The following is a 10,557-nucleotide window of genomic DNA, read 5'->3' on the forward strand; positions in this document are numbered from 1 at the left end:
GCCCTAAGGATTCTGCCTCCTGCTTATAGATGGCATGAAGGCCACAGCCAAAGCCAGCTGTGCTGACTTGTCATTTCCTCCCCATTCAGCGCTGACGCTGTCTCTGTGCAGGTTGCTGTAGGGTTAGGGTTACTAGATCAATGTAGGGGCACCACATAGCCCCGGAAGCATCTCTTCAAAATGGAGGAAGGCAGGGAAGTAGACAGGAAGTAGCCTGCTGTCCTTATGATTTTTGCTTTTATTTTCCTGTTTCCAGAGCACCAGCCATGGGAAGTGCTTGCTTCTGTGTTATCAGAGAACTCAGGGCAGAAATAAAACAAGGCAAAATGCTCCCCCTTTTTTTTCAGTTTTTGGTCCGGGCAGGGCTTGAACCCGCCACTTCCAGAATATGAGGCCTATGCCCTCCTCCTTTGAGCCACAGGTGCCGCCCCCGCTTTTTTAAAGGCTCTGCCCCCATTGCATCAGCTCCAACAAGGAGTATCAGGCGATTGGAGGCAGGTGTGGTTTCCAAGGGCTTCTGTGGGGGAGTAGGTGAGAGCTGCTTTCCTTATCTGCGAAAATAATGCCTTTCCCAAATTGCTTTTTCAAGTTTCCCTCCTTGATATGAGAAATGACCAGCAGTGTCCAGGCACTGTGTTTGGATTTAGGGTGGGATATACACACGTAGCACGGGGGTGGGCTCCTGCAGCGCCCGCCTGGCAAGGTGCCTTGTTTTCTTTAGATGGGAAAAAGCTACTTCAAACATGGCTCCAGGGAGAGCCTGCAGAAGACAGTGAAGAGAGGAGAAACTTAACATTTTTCTAAAAAAAAAAATTAATTATTTACTTCAATTACAAGGAAGAAATTTCTCTCAAGGAGGGAAAAGCCTTGAAAAAAAAACAACAAAACTCCCCAGCTCGGCCGGGGCAAACAAAACGAGTGATGTCCCCAGTAAATCATCTTTGGGGAGAAGAGAGTTTGGATAGCAGCGAAGGCAAAACGTAGAAGCCAGGCAGAGTGTCAGCGGGTTCCAGCAGAGGCAGAGAGCAGCAGGGGCCTGGGCTATGGGACATGTAATTGGCTAACGAATAATAAAGCCAAAATTGCATATTAACAGCAATTAGTTTCTGTAGAGGCACCGGGGAAAAGGGCTGCAGAAAACCCCATTGGGCCTTCAACTGAAGCAATGTGAAATTAAACCAGTGTCTCAATTAAATGGGAATAAATATCGCCACATCAGGCTGCGTGGCGGGGGAGGGGCTGAAGGGAAGCCCCCCACGGAGCCCCGCACCCTCCTTCTGGTGGCACAGCCTCTGGTAGGTCCCTGTGCAGACCTGCAGCCTCTAGGGGTCGATCTGCCGGTGATCTTGAGACCAGGCCTCTTGCATCAGCGACTCTGCACCCTGGTGGGCCTAGCAGAGGCCGTGTCCCTTCACGCAGCGGTTGCTTTGGCAGGAAATTCGGGAAGACGGAGCGTTCTGTCTCTTCCTGCAAACCCACTTCCGAAAAGCGGCTCCATCCCTTCTGGCATGGATCTGGGATTAGTGCTAAAGTCCAAGGAGGAACGTGTTTCCTTCTGGGTTGAGGGCTTTTGTCGTTGTTTTGGCTTCTATAGAAGTTTTGCAGGGGTGAGGAAGACGGGCGTTTGGTCCTGGGGGAAGATGCCTGCGGGTCACCGTTGGTGTCAGGGTAGAGCAGGCTGGAGGGAAGGTGTTGTAAAGGGAAGGCTGTTCAAAACAGGCGCTGGGATGAAAAAATCTCCCCCAAACCCTACCCTTAAAGCAATTTCGTGTGCTCTGCTGGGGCGAGGCCTTCGTCGCGGCCACAAAGCGACTTTTTCTGTCTCAACCTGCCCTTTGGCTTGCACTCTGCCTGGTGCACCCGCCAGCCTCTTCTCTCCAGCGTTCCGAGGCTTTCTGGGCGACGTTTCCAGGGTGCGGGATGGGGTCATGGAGGCCCCAGGTGCCGTAGGAGGCCCAGAGGCAGATGAAGGGAGAGGGACAGGGCGGGGAGGGCGCAGCGGCTGGGCCTGCGCCAGTCTGGAGACTGCTGGTGGTGAGGGGGACATATCATACCTCTGCCCTTGCAAAAGCTGCCCTCCCCACCCCAGGCCTTGGGTCTGGCCGGGCACATGACTTAATAGTGCTGAGGTGCACTGAAAGGGGACAAGGTGGCCTCTCCTGGTCTGGCCCTTCCTTTGGTGGCACTGTCCCGACTTTGACTTGGGCGCATCCTGGAACAGGACTGAAGCAAATCCTGCCTCCCTGCACCAAAGCTTTGGGAAATGCGGGATGACCGACCCCTCAGGGTTCTCAAGTCTGCAGGATTCGGGAAAGAAAAAATAAATCAAAGCTGGGAAAACACGGGAGCAAAAATTAACAGGGAAACCAGCGCCGGTCCATCTCCACCTTGCTCAGAGTGGACGGATGTCTCCGGGTGCATTCCAAGGAAAAGAAAAGCCTGGCTTGGGCGCCGTGGGAGGTGATGTTGGCGCGCCCTGGGCAGGTGGACCGGGGCAGCGATCCCGCTGCTACCGGCTCCTGCAGAGCGGCCTGGCCAAGAAACACTGGAAGAAGCAAAGTGAACTTTGCAGAGAAGTATCGCCTCCTAGGTCTCCCAGGGCTCAGTATGTTGTTATGTGTTTAAGCTGCAATCGGATTGGACTCAAAATTAAAAACGACCCCCGCTAAACTATAATTTTGAGAAGGGATCTAGTGATCCCGGAAGTTTAATTTGGGGGCTTGTGCAGCCATTACCCAGGCTCTCATTTCTTGGTAAAGTTTCTGTTTTAAGACAAAAGGCCGAAGGATAAGAAAATGAAAAGGTGAACCTATTGAGCGTTGCTGACACTTTCTGACCTGGAACATTCTTTATTCTCAATAAGGCCTGGTTTTTCTTTTCTTTTTTTGAGGCCATCTAAATTTGGTCCTCTGAGATCTCTGCAGGCCTCCAGCACACCCGTATAGGGTACAAAGTGGTGCATATTGCCTTTAAAATATTCTATTTGAAGTCCTTTTTTCTTGCTATAAGGTCTATGTTCATGATGCAATTAAGTGTTACATATGTTTTCTTAAAAAAAAAACAAACCCAAAAAACCCTGAAATCAGATTAAGACTTGGCAAAACACCCAATGAAAGAATTGTAGATGGGACTTGAAAGAAAAAAAAATCTTTATTAGGACCAAAATTCTCATCGTTGTTATTGTTGACATGCTGGTCACCATGAAATCAGCCAGCCAAGCCTCCGACACACACCACCAGCACAACTCAGCCAGCCTGTGTTGACTCACCAGGCTCTAAAACCACCCACAGAGTAGATTAGGAAGGGGAGGTTCCATCTGGTTTTGCAGCTGCCCCCAGAGGACTCCATTCTAAGGTGGGGGGGGGTTATTATGTAAGTTCAATAAAGGGAAAGAACAATTTCCCTTAGAGTCAGTATAGCTGGATGGATTTTTTTTTTTTGGTGGTTAAATGCTTTCCTCCAATCAGTGATTTTCAATCAGTGATATAAGAGGATCTTAGATGTGCCGTGAAAATTTTTAAAGATTGTTAAATTATTTTCGAAAGAAGTTCAAAGCACAGTAAATATATTCTTTTTTTTCTACTCTTTATTTTTGATCAGCATGATTTAAGTGTGCGGTGGACGTTTAACTATAGGTTCAAGTGTGCCGTGAGATAAAGAAGGTTGAAAAACACTGCTCTAAGTACTAACAGCGGATATGGTTATATGCAAAAAATGTATGTATAGGGGTGTATGTCTGCTGAGGACATGACCCTTCCCCAAATATCTCTCTGGCTAAAACAGCTCATGCATTCACAGAAGCTGTACCCCCACCCCAGAAATAGAAATGACATACAGGAGTTTACCTTTGCCTCTGTGAAAGAGTGAATTTCTTTTCCGCTTAAAAAGAGATCTGGGCTGTTTCTGGCAGGGGAAAGAAGAATGTTACCAATATTTCCTTCGATATGTTCCTAAATCTAGATGTATCTGGTATAGTTACCTTAAGAAACATAGGAGCTTGCTCAAGATGAAGACCGTGATGTCTGTGGTGAGGATGAACCAATGTGGGCCTTCTTAGCAAACTGCCTCACCCGTGAGCACCTTTAAAAAAACCATGTGCTTTCTCCTTCACTAATGCCACAGATGTCATTAGAGGGGCTCACATAGATACGTAGGAGAAAATGACATTGAGAATTAAGCCAGAAAGCTAGAGCTCTTGAGGTTTCTTGGATAATTCCCAGTAGGCACAACACAGGCCCCAAATGCAGAAGGGAAGCCCCACCTTCACCCAGACATCTGATTGGCAAACACAAAAGAGGCCTCACAGTTACACACAGGGCAAAGTGGTCCATTTATCCCTTTGCCACCTTCTGCCATTAAAGCCCCACACGAACACATTTTGTAAAGAGACTGGTGGACACAAGCAGATCCCCATACCAATGCACACAGACCCTGCAAACCCCAAACACTCCCACAGACATTAAGGCTTTCTGGAATGAGAGTTTACATAAGCAATAAAAATGTTTTTAAAAGCCCCTCCCGCCATAAATTATCTGCAGCAGAAACCTGGAAGGCCTCGGCCCTGGTGCCTGCGGTTTCAGCTTTCAGGAAACAGCATGTCAAGTTTCCACCTAAATAAAGGGGGCATTAGCTGGGGAGGCATCTGCAGATTTTACCAGAGGGCACAGGCATGAAGGGTACAGGGATTCTGGAAGAATTACAGGGAAGCAGTTGTGAAGAAGAGGCTAGCTAATTGGACATTTGTGGGGCAAGAGGTTTGGTCATCAGAGGCATAACCATGCCTAAAAGAACTGTCGTTGGCAGGGAGCAGAGAGATTGGAGGTGAGGGTGTTTACACCCCAGCTGTCCTCTTCAGGAACCTGTCCAAAATGGGCAGAGGGGGATGCCAGGACTCAGAGGGGTACTAGTTTCAATGAAGGTAGATTTTGAAGGCAATGGTTACAGAGCCTCTAAGGACCACCTGGGCTGAGGCTGTGGGGGTGGTGGTGGTGGTGAGAGAAGCTGTTCTCTCTTTCTTTCTGTCCTGCAGCCAAGCTTGCCTTCTGGGGCTCAAGAGGCGCAGGCACCTGCAGGCTGCTGCACTGCAGCTTTCTCTCTGCAGGGTGAGCTGGTTGTGGCACATTCTGCAGACCCAGAGAAGGTTCTGGGAGTATCTAGGTGAGGTGTGGCACACTTAACCTCCACCTGTCTGACTCTAAACACCCCCTTCAGAAGGAACTGAAAGAGCCTACACTGTAATAATTACACAAAAATCTGCATATAGTAGGTACTCAACAAATTATTTTGGAGAAAAAGAGGCTAGGGAGGGATAATGATCCAAAATATCACTGAATACTAATTTATCTAGTGGGCTAGACTGAGGCTTCAGAAAAGAGGTCCTCAGTAGGCCTTGAACGCTGCTTCAGGAATCAAATTAAACTAAGCATCCGTTTTGGTCTTGGCCTTGCAAAGACAGGTCTCTGGCACCAGGGGAAGACAGGATGCAGCAATCTTCCTGGGCAGCAAAGAGCAGCTCTTGGCCTCCTTTCTCAGCTGTCTGCTTCAGGGACCCCCCCTCCTCCATTTTCTCCACCTGGAAATTAACACTGTAGGTTTTGCCACCGGGCAGGGGCTTGGTGGTTAATACAGAGCTGGAAATGGGATGGGGTTTTGACAGCCCAGTATGGGGAGAAGGTTTCTAAGACCAGCTGCAGCTCAGGATCTAGGGACAAGTAGGAAGGCCTGATTTGGGAGGCAGAGTCTCCAGGATGGGTGAAGCTTAACCCTTTCCATTCCTTGATAGCGTCCTTTGAAACGGCCTTTCCTCAGCCCCCCAGCTGTACACATTCTGTTTTTCCTTCTGTTCACATTTTAAAAGGAATGCAATCCTACATGAGTCCATGTAAGTCAACGCGCCTCTCCCTTCCTCTGTAGTTTCTGGATCAAAGCCTGAAACTGTTGTTAACAGCCAAGGTGCTTGGTCCAGTCCCTTGCAGCCCTGAGGGAGCTTGTGGACGGGCCAGGAGCTTGGTCCTTTTCGTCCACATAGCCCAAAGATTTCCTTAATCTTGTCAGGTGCTCACTGCTCTACAGCAAAGGGCGACACACAGCTTCTCCCCCCTCCCTCCTCACCGGCTACCCCACCCCTCCCAAACCTCAAGCTGGATACAACACATCCGCAGCCCAGGCCCCGGGGCAGTCTGCCAGTCTCCTGGATGCCAGATTAGTTGTTTTTTAAAAAGGGCAAACCAAAAAAAACAAAACAAAACAAAAAAACGGAACGCAGAACAAAAACACAGCCATGGAGGAAAATGCTGACCCACGCACAGTGAATCCCGAGCGCAGAGAGAAACGCACTCTGGCGCTCCGCAGTGCGCCCCAGGCCGCCCCTCCCCGGCGCGCACAGAACGCTCGGTTCCAGAATCAGCTTCTTTCCTCCCGGAGCCACAGCCCGCACACCTTCCCACCCCGGGGGCTCCGGCAGCCGGCGGGAAGCCGCGCCCCCTCCCCTCGCGCCCGAAGCCGCCGCGCCGAGGTCTGCGGAGGGCGCCGGGCTCCGGGCGCTCCTGCCTCGGCGGCCCTCGCCGCCCCACGGTGCTCAGCCAGCCCCATTCTTGGCATTCACCGCGTGCCTTAATTGTATGGACATTTAAATCAAGGTCCGCTGTGAACACGGAGAGAGAGGCCTTTCTCCTGAGGAAGGAAAGGAAGGAAGGAAGGAAAGGAGAAAGGAAGGAAGGAAAGAAGGAAGGAAGGGGAAAGGTGGGGAGAAGATGGAATGAGAACAGAAGAAAAATAAAAAATTAAAAGCAGCACGCGTGTGCGCGCGTTGACAGCGGGGAGGGGATGGGGGTGGGGGAGCGCCGGGAGGAAGGGACCGCGGCATCCTCCCCACCGCAGCCCCCCCCATCACACAGACAATGAGATAACGGCGACGTCTTCCAAAGGCTCTTTGTTCTTCCCATCCTTTCGTATCCAGGCTTTTTCCTGCAAAGCGAAGAGGGTGGAGGGATGGAGGTGTGGGTGGAAGGGGGAGACGGAGGGGTGCCCCCCCGTGTTAATTACTCCTACTCCCCTCGCCCCTCTCCCCACGCCTCGCCTCCCCTGCAGCTCCAGACAATGAAAAAACAACACCAACCCCACCTCGCCCCAGCGCAGCAATCCCTACCCACCCACTTCGCGCTCAGCTTTGCCCAGGAAACTGAAGGGGGCCAGGAGAGGGAAGGAGAGGGCGAGCGGCGCGGCAGGCAGGGGGCTCGGCCGCGGCTGTCGGGGCAGGGCGCGCGGCCGCCGCCTTTACCTCGCAGGCTGGGTCCGGGCGTGCCGCAGGGGCGAGCTGCAGCGGTCCGGGGCCAGGATCTCGGCAATCAGCCTTCCGGAACTCGCCTGCTGCAGTCCTCGCGCTCAGGTCCCAAGTGGTGGAGGGGAAAAAGGAAAAGAGAGAGAGCAAGGAAAAAAAAAAAAAAACAACATAAGAGCGAGGCCCATCTGGCCCCTCGTCAGCTTTGTCAAGTCTTCCATACGCTAAAATGCTAATGACCTAGATAGCGCATGCAAAATGCAGCAGAGAGGGAGGGAGTGAGGGAGGTGGGAGGGAGGAAGGGAGCGAGAAGGGGGGGCGAGGGAGGAGAGGCAGAGGGAGGGAGGGGAGGAGAGAACACCCCTACACTCTCCCCACCACACCCCACCCCAACTGTCAGCGGGCTTTACCAGGTAAAGGGTGGACGAGGATCGAAAGGTCACTCGTGTAGAATGCTGCTGGGTCCCCGGGTCAGAGAAAGGGAGAAAGAGGATACGAGAGCTTAAAACCAAAGGGACAATAACATATTATTTTGAGCCCCCCCTCTCGAGGACTTCCTCCACCCCTCCACTGTGTTTACACACAAATCCAGTCGCCACTTTATGCAGGTACACGGACATGTCAATTTCTCATCAATTTTTCAGAGCCTCTTTCTACGGACATCCAAATTCTCATTCCCAGCCAAACTCATCCTGCAGACCCAAGGTGTGGGGGAAGTCGCTTTCCCCGCAGTCCTCTGGCTGGCCTGTCTCCACTCATGTCCACCTCGCCCCTTATTCCCTAGTCTTCTCCAAGCATAATCCGGCTCCTCTTTTCTAAGCCTTCCAGTCCCCAGTCCCCTTCTCAAACCCCAGTATCCTGAGAAGGCGAATCAGGGGCGCAGGGCAGCCAAGTTACGTCCACTCCAATCTCCCACGATTCAGCTATCCCTCCCAGAAAAAACAACAACAACAAACAAAACCCCCCAACCCTTCTTCCCACACCGACACTGTTAAAGCATGCCAGAAGAATAAATAAAATTCAATCGGAATACCCGCAGAGGAGCGCACGCCCGGCGGACGCCCTTCACAGCGGTCACGCGTGGTCCGGAGCCAGCGGTCCCTTTTCGTTGAGCCCAAGGTGCTTTGTCCCGGCGTCCAGACCAGGTCTTCATCTTTTTGTTCTCCGTTTTAAGAGACTAGTAGTAGTCCCCAGCGATTCAGTCAGCCCAACCCAAGGCAATGGTCTACTGGAAAAAAAGGGATCAGGACAGTATACAAGCAGAGGACTGAGGGAGGGAGGCACAGGGGCAAAGGCCGCAGCATCTTGGGAGCGGCCGCCCAGCCAAGCCCGAACTGCTTCCTCCTCTGTGGAAGGGGCGGGCGGCCGGCGAGACGGCGCTGGTGGTCGCTCCACCAAGCAGGAGAAAATGAGAACCATAATAAGGAGCAGCACGATGATGGTGATGAGCGTGATAAAAAAATTCAGACTCTCCCTTTGGTGAACCAGAGCATGCGTGCAGGAAGGACCGCACTGCTGGCGACGGCGGCCGGGGGGAAGGAGAGGAGCTCAGGAGGCAAAGGTTGTGGAGGCAGCACCCTCCGATGAATAATAATAACGCGCAGAGCAAGTCGCGGCGCAGCCTGGAAATCCAGCCCTTCGCGTGAACTCGCGTCGAGTGCGGATTGCAGGGGATGGGGAGGGAGGGGGAGGAGAGGATGGAGGAGGAAGGAGGGGGGTAGAGAGGAAGGCAGAGAGGGGCAGAGAATTTGGAGCCTTTTAATTTATCCTTACCCAGCCCTAATCTCGTTCACCGTCCTCTTTGGGTGAGGTCGATCTCCTTTTTGCAAAATTATTATTCCTTTAACGGATTATTCAGCTAAAAGAAGCCACATCTGCTGACAGTTCCGAAAACAAGAGGATTAGGAGCCCGTCCACAGAGCCGGGCCCGCAGCCCCCCACCCCCTCTCTGCACCAGCACACGTCATTCTCACTGCCCCCGGGTACCTCCCTCTCCTTCGTGCTCTGGGAGAGCTGTGCCAAGGAAAATGCGGATTTGGGGAAAGTGAGAAGTGGGAGCGCTCGGAAGAGCGGGAAAGCCAAGGCCGGAGGTGGCGATTCGCACCCCCACACTCACACGCGCTTCCGTTTATCCGTTTCTATCCTGGGAGAAGGGACAGCGTTCCCGCGCCCACACACGCCGCATCTGCAGTGGCCTGTGCACCCCCCGCCCCCGCAACGCCACCCGGGCGGCACCAGTCCTGGGCAGAGTCTTCTAGGCCGCCCTGGCCGTCAAACCCACACCTGGCTCCGGCGCCCTCGCCCCCACCCCTTCCCGGTGCGTCCACTCCGGGTCTCTCCCGCTTTGGCAAACGGAGTGGGGGGCTCGGGGCGCGCCCCTAGCTGTTCGCCCCAGGCCCGGAGGCGCCGGCCTGGGGTTTCCGCGGGCCACGGCGCGGGCGAGGCAGGGTGGGGAGGGTGGGGGCGCTGCGGCGGACGCGGTTTACATCACTGCGGAGCGCGCGCTGCTGCTCGGCCGCTGCGGCGACCCGAGCGCCAGCACGGCCTCCCCGCACCCCGCCCGGGGCTGGCGTCTGGTCAGGACAGCGGCGGGGTGGGGAGAAGAGTGGGTGGGGGGAAAGAGGTGCGAGAGTCCCGTCCGCCGCACCCCCGCAGTCAAGGTGAACATGAAGGAGAGCGGGCGCGCGTGCCCGCGCCCCGGGATACGTGCGCGCGCTCCGCCTCCCGCCCACCCGCGCTCCCGCCGGCGCCCGCCGGGCCAGATGGACGCCCGAGATTAGAGAGGCACAGAGTGCGCCCCACGTCCGGCCGCCACCGGTCCCGCGGATGCATAGACTCACTTCGGAGAGCGGCCTTTTGTTGTGGTTGTGGCGGTGTTTGTGTGTCTTTCAGGGAGCACCGGGTTAGCCTGGACTTAAGGAACAACTCAGAATGAATCTGTCCATAAGTGCAAAACCCAAAGCCAACCCCTGACCCACCCCCGAGAAAAAGCCCCCCCCCCACCGCAAGGAGGAATCTCCGCTCGGTCCAAAGGGTCAGTGCGGCCGCCCCAACCCCGGCGATTTACGCGCGCGGGCGCGCAGGGCCCATCTGCTTCCCCTACTCGGCTTTTCTTCTTTGAGGACTTAAAAAAAAAAAAAGGGACTAACTGTTTTCTTGGGCAGCGCTGGATTCAGGGAAACGAGAGGTGGGAACACGGCCCTGCGGCCTGTACCCTTGCGAGGCGGCTGCGCCTGGGCCTGCGGGGGTCTGGGCAGACGGCACAGGGGCGAGAGAAT

At 54.0% G+C, this 10,557-nt stretch overlaps 1 long non-coding RNA gene across 1 annotated transcript; it reads right to left on the bottom strand.

Moving 5' to 3' along the window:
- Positions 1-1,667: 1,667 nt before the first annotated feature.
- LOC128576348 (uncharacterized) lies at positions 1,668-8,889 on the bottom strand. The gene is made up of 5 exons (XR_008377351.1): positions 8,313-8,889; positions 7,690-7,734; positions 7,280-7,382; positions 2,838-6,966; positions 1,668-2,545 (listed from the first exon to the last, which is right to left on the bottom strand). It is a non-coding gene; the product is annotated as an uncharacterized LOC128576348 (long non-coding RNA).
- Between the last annotated feature and the right edge of the window lie 1,668 nt (positions 8,890-10,557).

Source organism: Nycticebus coucang, chromosome 24 (genome assembly GCF_027406575.1).
Source record: "Nycticebus coucang isolate mNycCou1 chromosome 24, mNycCou1.pri, whole genome shotgun sequence".
In the NCBI taxonomy this organism is placed as follows: Eukaryota; Metazoa; Chordata; class Mammalia; order Primates; family Lorisidae; genus Nycticebus; species Nycticebus coucang.